Source organism: Egretta garzetta, unplaced genomic scaffold (assembly GCF_000687185.1).
Source record: "Egretta garzetta isolate BGI_Z169 unplaced genomic scaffold, ASM68718v1 scaffold120, whole genome shotgun sequence".
Lineage (NCBI taxonomy): Eukaryota > Metazoa > Chordata > Aves > Pelecaniformes > Ardeidae > Egretta > Egretta garzetta.
Genome location: NW_009258270.1, coordinates 83,006 through 91,562, shown reverse-complemented (window position 1 = coordinate 91,562; position 8,557 = coordinate 83,006). Strand labels below are relative to the sequence as shown.

The 8,557-nt window shown below is 50.8% G+C and overlaps 1 long non-coding RNA gene across 1 annotated transcript; it reads right to left on the bottom strand.

The window, feature by feature from the left end:
• Positions 1-5,969: 5,969 nt before the first annotated feature.
• Positions 5,970-7,640, bottom strand: LOC118451771. The gene is made up of 2 exons (XR_004841325.1): positions 7,148-7,640; positions 5,970-6,231 (listed from the first exon to the last, which is right to left on the bottom strand). It is a non-coding gene; the product is annotated as an uncharacterized LOC118451771 (long non-coding RNA).
• Between the last annotated feature and the right edge of the window lie 917 nt (positions 7,641-8,557).

Below are 8,557 nucleotides of genomic sequence, written 5' to 3'. Positions count from 1 at the left end.
GAAAACTTCACGAGACAGAGCATGTACCAATTACTTAGCGGCGCGCTCCTCCTGTTAATCACCAGTGACCATTTTTAGTAATAATTCCCGCGGGGCTGAGGACTGCAGGGAAACATCCGCTCCTGCCTCCCTCCCCTTCCCACCATCTGCCCCGGCTCCTCCTGGGCGCGGGATGTACGGCAGCAGGCACATAAGGTCAGTGCATTTAGGGAGAAACACGGCCACTGAATTAGAGCAGCCGAGCCGGCGAGGAAATCCTAGTGCTAATCCCTGATCTTTCACCGACACACGGCAAAGCTCGGGCAAGCCGGCTGCCTCCCTCCTCCCCAGCAGCCACAGCTGGAAAACACGGATAATGCTGCATTACCTTCCCTGCAGGGCTGCTGCGATTAATAGCGACGAGGAGCTCGAAATCCTTCGGGGAAGGGAATGGGGATGGCAGGGATTAATCCCCAGCTAGATGGCCGTGGTCCGCCGGCACCCGCTCATGCCTCTGCCAACGCTTGTGCCCCATTTTCTTTATTCTTTTTGCTATTCAGGTTTGGGTTTTTTTTTTTTCCCCTGGGATCTGGGTGTTGTTTATGGCAGCTATGGATTGTCTCCAAAATAATCAATGTCTGTGTGTTCGTCTGCATCGCTCAGCTAATAGCGCGGGGATGAGCATCCAGCACCGGTGGGAGCTCGGGGAGAGCATCCCTGCCCGAGGGGGGATGCTCTCCCCGAATCTCCCACCAGCCAAGGAACCAACTCTTCACCACGCTGCCAAGGGGTGACCAAAACCTTTAGCCATACCCGCCGACCAGGCGCAGGCACCCGGGCAGCTCCCATCCAAATGAATTTGGGTGCTGCCGGGAAAAGGTTTTCCATCAGCCCGCCAAATCAGGCAGGGGGCCGATGCTCCCCACGCCTTCTCTCCCGCAGCTTCTCAGCGTGCGCTTTGAAGATCCACGCGTCTGCGGGGATGGAGAGGCACCGTGGCCAAAGGAGGTAGAGTCAAATCCAACCCAGAGCTGCGCAAGAGGAAGTTTTATCCCCCCCTGCCAATCTACAACAGTATCAAAAATCCCTAGAAAAATACAGACCTGCCCTCTGTCAGAAGGAACAGCATGCTGCCAAGTTTTTCACTTTTAAATTTCCACTGGAGGCAGCTGCTTTCTGCAGCCTCCCGGCATCCCAGCGAGTAAAACACTCGGCACCGTCCCCGCCGCGGGAGCCAGCCCAGCGCTGCAGCTCTGGGTCCACGCTGGCAAATCTGCCCAGGTTAGACATCCGCGTGGTCTAAGTCGGGATCCGTCACGTCATCAGCTTCGCCGAGTGCCACCAAGCCACGCAAGAAATGGGGATTTTTAAAAAAAGAAAAAAACAAAAAAAATATTATACCCGAAGCGCAAGTCGTTGGCTGACTCATAGAAATACGAAACTCACTTAAGGGATGAATTAGAGCTATTAGAATACAGAGGTAATTACTCATGCGAACAATGCCCTTCTCAACTCTTTAATGATTACACAAATTAGTGCATAAAATTATGTTAATAGCCCTACAACTGTTGCACATACACACAGCCCTCGGCTGGGGGCGGGGGGGGGAATGAGCAGCCACCGGCTGAGCCGGGACCCCCTCGCCCCCCGGGACCGAGCGCCCGGCGTGGCTGCAGCCCAGCCCGGGGGAGGGCACGCTGGGCTCTGCAGCCCGACTCACGGGCGGGAGAGGGATTTTAGGGAGTATCTGTTACACAGGGAACTCCCTGGAATCTTGATTTTTTCCTTTAAATTCAGCTATCTGCAATAGCTTCAACTGCACTTCGAGATAAACCGCTCCCCACTGTGCAGGTGCAGCGAGGATTATTTTGCACTTGGCGTAGCAGACTCTTACCAAAGCCGGAGCTATTTTTAGCCAATCTAGAAATTACTATAAATTTGGTGTACAGCTAAAAACTATCTGCTGTTATTGGGAGTAAGAAATCTTGAGCCACGATGAACGCAAACGGATCAGCGAATGAGTCTGCTGTTCCAAAGCAGAAGTTTCTGTTCAAAAAAAAAAAAAAAAAAACCCAAAACAAACAACAAAAAGCCCCCAAACTGTGGTTTCGAGGCGAAACCACGAGCTTTCTAACCATTTCTGTTTCAGCGCTGATGTTGGGTTTATGAAGCACTCCGCTATCAGCGCGGCGTGCGATCAAGGAGCGATTCCCTCCCTCCCTCCCCGCTGCACATCCCAAACTGTTTGCACAATGAGGGCAGTATCGCGCTCCGCTGCCGCCGGGCAGCTGCGCCGGCCGAGGGCAGGACAGAGGGGCCACACAGCTCCGGGGCAGACAATTGCCCTCAGTGTACCAACAAAGCGGCACTATCGGAAGCGCGGGACCATCGGAGAAGGCGGATTCCCTGCGCACGGATGGCCGAGAGCCCCTCCAGCGCTGCAGGGAGGCAGCGGGGCGGCCGCCGAGGGCAGCCGCCTGCCCGCTTCCACCGGGGACGCGAGAACGGCCGAGGAACCCACCCCTGACAGAAAGCAAAGCCATTTAGGAAAGGGGGTCAAGTTTGGTTGGCCCCTCCGCTCCAACAAAGGCGTTCCTATCTTCTAATCGCTACCCCTTCCCATTTTCTTCGGAGCCGAGGGACTCTTGAAGACACCGAGTTTTGGGAAGAACACGTTCATAGAAAGACACTCAGCGCCTTGGTTTTGATCCGTTTAAATCCTAGAAAATAACATTCCCGCAACAAGTGCTGGCAGAACAGCGAACGCGGCCTGACCGCTGCTTCCAGCAGAACCTGTTTCCATTAATTTATGTAAGGCGTTAAAATAAACTGAAGCTCAGTTTTACCCAACAGCCAGAGCTGGGCGAGCGGACGCCTCGTGAGGTCCGTGCCTGGGAGCCAGCGCTCCCCGCGAGGGAAGTGCAGCCGGTGCCGACCCAGGGCCCCAGAGGGGGGAAGAGGTGGCACGGGGCTCCCCGGGCCGGAGCCACCGCTCCCAGCGCCCCGCTCACTCAAACCATCTCAGTAACAAAGTTAACGAACTCCTAGAGACGAGGCGTGATTAAAAACTGAGAGGGTGTCAGAAGGCACAGGCTACTCCACCTAACTTCTCCCAGCACTATCAGAACCGGTTGATAGCACGTTTCTGATATTAATTCCTCTATTTGTGAAGTCCGTTACGTCAGTCAGAGAACACGATACTCCCCCGAGGACGGTGAGCTGTGCTGGCTGCTGCGGATGAGAACCAGAAATTAAAAAACAAAGGCAGTGGGGGAAAGCCTGGGTCCACCCGGTGGGGTGGGCTTTCCTGCTCCATCAGCTGGCTGTTACAGCACGACAACAGAAAAGATTTTACAGGGGTATAAAAAAAAAAACCAGGTCCAGAGGCATGAAATGCAGCAGAGCTCTGCACCGTAAACAGTTTTATTACATCTCAAAGCACTTTACAAACAGCGGCGCCGAACAGCATCAGGAGGTGCCCGCCCGCCCGCAGACGCAGGAGGACGAAGCGAAGGAGCCGGGCGCAGCGCGCGATGCTGGGGCAGAGGTGGAGCAGCCGGAGCACGGAGCAGCCGGAGCACGGAGCAGCCGGCCGTCTGCCACCCGACCCCTCTCCCCTCAGCGTGGAAGGCCAAAACGAGAGGAAGAACTCCAGCGCTGCTCCATTCCCGTCCATTTTGCAAGCGGAACGAACCCGCAGCGTTTCCGCTCCCCGGGAGGGTCAGCAGCCGTCCTGCAGGGGTGCGATGCCACCGGGTCTGTAAGAACTCAACGTCTGGAGCTTTGCACGGAGGCGACGAGGTCCACAAATCCCAGTGCGGAGGAACGCCGGCGGCGTTACCACCTCCTCCTCGGCAGAGTTCGGTGCGCTCCCCCCCGGGGAGGGCCGGCCTTTCCACGGGGTGATGTTTACTACAGCTGCAAACCACTTTTGAGACAACCTTCGACGCGAACAACCATCGAGTATTCCCACTCGCGTAGTCCAGCTGCACGCAACAGACCCGAGCTGAAGCAGCGACCCTCTCCGCACACGTCCCTCCGCTCCGCAGGGCCAGGCCCACGCCCAACGAATCCTTCCTGCACCTCCAACACCGCAGCTGGTACAGCTACTCCCCTATCTTGAAGTCAGCTGAACCCCCCCCAATTAATGCTCCAGCATGTTAATTAGCTCCTTACGACCTGGCTTAGAAGCACTGGCTCTGCCTGGACTCCCTGGCTCTCTTACCTCAGAGGGGACCGTCACCCCCCTACCAGCATCCCAGCCGCCTCCCCCACAAAGTTCACTTCATTCCCAAGCCCTGCACAGCCCGGGAGCAACGCTCCCCAAACCCCACCTCCGTTTGGTCAAACCCAAAAACTCTCCAAGGTTTCCTTATGCAACAGAAACCGTTTTGCCTCCCTGAGCAAAACCGCTCCCGTTTTGCCTTTCCCAAGCACAGGTGACAGCACTGATCAGTGCCCACAACTTGGTGGGTTTTGGGCCAAACTTACCCTTTCCTCAGCAGCAGACCCCTCCGTGCTGTCAGGTCTGTGCTGCCCACTCCACTCCCTTGTTTCCCACACGCTAACGAACTTCTCTGGCCACCTTTGTGCTCCCCCAGCTCGCCCCGCTCACTCTTCTCCTCGCCCTCCCATCACCATCCTCCCATGGTCACTTGAGCCTGTCCTGTCTGCAACACGGCTGTTCCCCACCTCCAAATACAGCACTTTGCTATCAAGGTATCATCATTTTTAGGAAAAAAGTACATCTCCTATACACATCTTTGGCAATCCGGTATTTCCGCAGGGAAGCAACGTTCTGTAACTTCTCTCACCACACGCAGCACTCTGTGCCAGCGTGCCACGCTTCAAACCCAACCCCGCTAATCCTGCCCCAAACGCAAATCCCATCTTACAATAAAGCAATCCTCCAGCCCCGCTCCACACAGGAGCTGCATTCCTGGCCATACAGACACAACCCGTAGCCATCCATCTCCAAAAAGCAACGCGCACATGATTTACACCCGCGCCCTACTGAAACGTTCAGCTGGTGGCCGCCCCCTGCTCCACGCTCCCCAGGACATTTCTGCGAACTGGCGGTTACGTGCGGGAAGAAATGCCCTTCGCTCCGCGCCGACGCTTCAATTCACTGTAAATGAAACATAAACATCAGCAGAGCAATTCCACCAGACAACCAAAGGAATATCCACGCCTTTCCTACCGAGGGACGAGCCTCTCCCCTGGGGAGGGTCCCACGGCGCCCGCCAGGTCCCAAGCTGGACGGGGCGCAGGGCTGCGACCGCCCGACCCCACCACGGGGGGCTGAGGGACCTGCCAGGAGTAACCCGCTCCCCCCCACCTCACAGGCTGCGGGCAGCCCCGAGGCTTACACACCCGGTTTCTACCCGTATTTATTTCCAAGAGGAGTGCGGGGGGAGCGCCGAGCCCGATTAATCTCACGTTTTTCCCTTTGTGATCTCTTCCGAAGAGTATCGTTGGCAACAGCGTGAATACTAAAGCATCTGCTTTTAAGCGCCGAGAATTCTTTCTTTTCCCCTTTTCACCTACTCGTATAATAAATTCCACCCATTTCCCAGGGAACTGATCCTTTATTTAGGAGCAGCTCAAACATCAACGCTTCCTGCGGAACACTACATCTCTGTGGGACACAAAAGCCTTTTGTCTGAAAACTTGCGGTTTAACAGAGCTACAGCGGCAAGCAAGGACTGCGACTCTTGGCAACAAATGATGACAACCATGCAGTTTTTTTAAAAATTTTATTTGTCAAAGAAAAAAAGGCAATAGCCAATTGAAAACCTACTTAATCTTTAACTCCAATTTTTGTCTTTAAATTTAGAGAAATGACTTATTGATTTACTTTTTTTTTTTAAACAAACCCCCCTTTTTCCCCTTTAACGTTTACCATCTACTCGTGCTGAATCCTTCCAAGGAGATTGCTCCAGCGTACCTCTCCAGGTCCTCGCTTTGCTCCTTTTACCAAAAAAATGAAAAACTCCATCGTGCATCTTAAGGGCTCCAATCGTCAAAAATAGGAAAAAAAAAATCTTTGGAATAGCCAATTGAGTTGAATAAAAAAAAAATCCACACGAATGCGGTTTGGTTGGGGCAGGAATCCACTCCTATGTTCCTGGTAATTTGATCCCGCTCCATGAATCCTTGTAATTCAGCCTCCCTATCCTATCCACATTATGATTTGAATCCAATGATCCAGCTCCAAGGATTGGGATCCAGTGAGCCCTCTCCAATCCAAACCTTTATAACCAGCAAAACCAAAAAAGAGGAGGCAAAAAGTTAGATACTGTAATGAAAAAATAGGATTCTGGGGAATGATGAGTTATGTTTGCCATCAATTAATACAGATGTACATTAATAACTATCAATTCCCCAAAACAAACTTTTGAATGGTGATGCTCAGATAATTTTTAGAAATGTTAATTACTATTTGGAGGAAACATTGTCATATTTACAATATGTCAACGGAAAATGCCAACATACTCATTGCTCGTACGGTGGTGTGCTACAGGTTTTGTGGTTGCAAAAAATGTTTATGAAACTGGAAAAGCTTACTGCTACGGCTCTCCACCTACTGCATGTCTAAACTATAGCTAGCACTCCCAGCTGGAAGGTAACAAAATTAACTAACTGGAGTTCTCAAACATATCGGTGAGTCAACTGTGAATTAGTCTGAGGGGGCAGGGCTGAGACTTAAGAAATTATTCCCAACTAGGTTTTCTATTTCTGCTTTCATTCTGATACTTAAAAAAAAAATGAAATAGCAACGCTGTATCAGTCACACAGAGGACATGCAGATTTTAGCAGTATTGATATTATACTCTGATTTAAAGATACCCTTGATCTACTACAAGTGTACGAATACTACGTAACATTAACACTTGTAACCAAATGCTGCGTGACAAAGTAAACCAATACTCCCACCCCCGTCCCAGTTTACTCCTTTAAAAAACTAGAATGGAATAGAGATTTACAAAAGCAAGTATTTAGCCACAATTGCCCCCAAAAAAAGTTTTACAGGGAAGAGCAATTGTAGTCTGCAGTAACTAGAACATGCCTGAAGTGACACGTAGGTGCACGTACTCAATTAACCTGTCTCTCAGTATAAGGTCAATACTGCCAAGTTCATCTGTGACAATAGCACTTGGAGTCATACCATTGCCTCCATTATTGATCTGATCCTCCTCAATCCTCCTTTTGACAATCCTAAAATGATTGACATGTGCTCCACAATCCTTTAATCCAAAGCATTCTTAATCCATCTCTTCAGATATGTCTACAGAAAGACACACGAAAAGGCAAGATAAAATATAAGATCCCCCAGAAGAGACAAGTTAGCCACAAACATCCCAACATCCCCAGCTCGTATAAACCATAGCTGAACACTGAGACATTTACACAGCAATACCACAGTTTGAAGAGTGTTGGTATTTAACTAGAACTAAATCGAAACAATCCTGACTGACATCAATTAAAATACAATTTACCAAAGACATGAGGGGAATGTTGATGTTAAGGAGCAAATACTCACTAGGGATTTTACACAAGAATGCAATTCAACACTTCAGCCAATTTGAATAAAACAGGTTGAATTAAAAAAAAAAGAAAGACTGTACTAAGTAAAGGAAAACTGTGTACAACATGGGGTTCTACAAAAAGATCAGAGCTAGTGATCGTTTATGTACGAGATCGGGATCTGCTGTGGCGGGGAGAGTAGCGTGGAGATCCTCTGCTTCTTCTTGGGGAATAACTGCGGCTTCTGCTGTTGCTTCGACTACGGCTTCTGCTACGACTACGGCTGCGTGACCGAGATCTTCCATAGCTTGGACTTCTTGGGCCATCAACTTTAACACGGATGTAGGCAGTTTCTCCCTATTGAATAGACAGAACTTTCGATTGAAAAGTCTAGGCTTCAGGGCCATCTTTTTAGGCATGCTGACAGACTGAAGACAGCATTTACTACAGCGCGGAAATCGACATCAAAGCTTTAAAGTCTCTCTACCTCCTGACAAACTGACCACAGGCTCATTTAGCTGCTTTGTATATACACAACACACACCACACGTTCCTTACCTTCAAATCCTACTGTTAAGCCCCTTGTATCCAATTCTGGCCAAAGAAAGTAAGTATGACACCTACCTCATGAGATCTAAATTTAGTGTTATCCAGTTTTCGCACAGCGTAGGTCATATCTTCCTTCCGTACAAACTCCACGACACCAGTGCCATCTCGGAAAACATCAGCATAACATACATCACCTGCTTCACGCATGTGATCCTTTAAATCCTGCCAACTTCCACTTGGAGGCAGCCCTATATAAAAAAGCAAGGCGTTACTTTGAAAACGGATTGGGTTCTCACCTTGCATAGTTATGGCATCAGCTCACAGCAAACAAAAGAGACTATTCAGTAAGCAGACGGGCTGCCCGGAGGAGCTGTCACCATCCTACCGACAGCATTCCTCCTGGGCGACGCGAGGCGATGCTTTTTAAGGAACAACTGGGAGCCGCATCGCCCCTCGCCAGGAAGCTCGCCTGCAGGACCCCGGGGGAGCAGTGGGGCTGAGA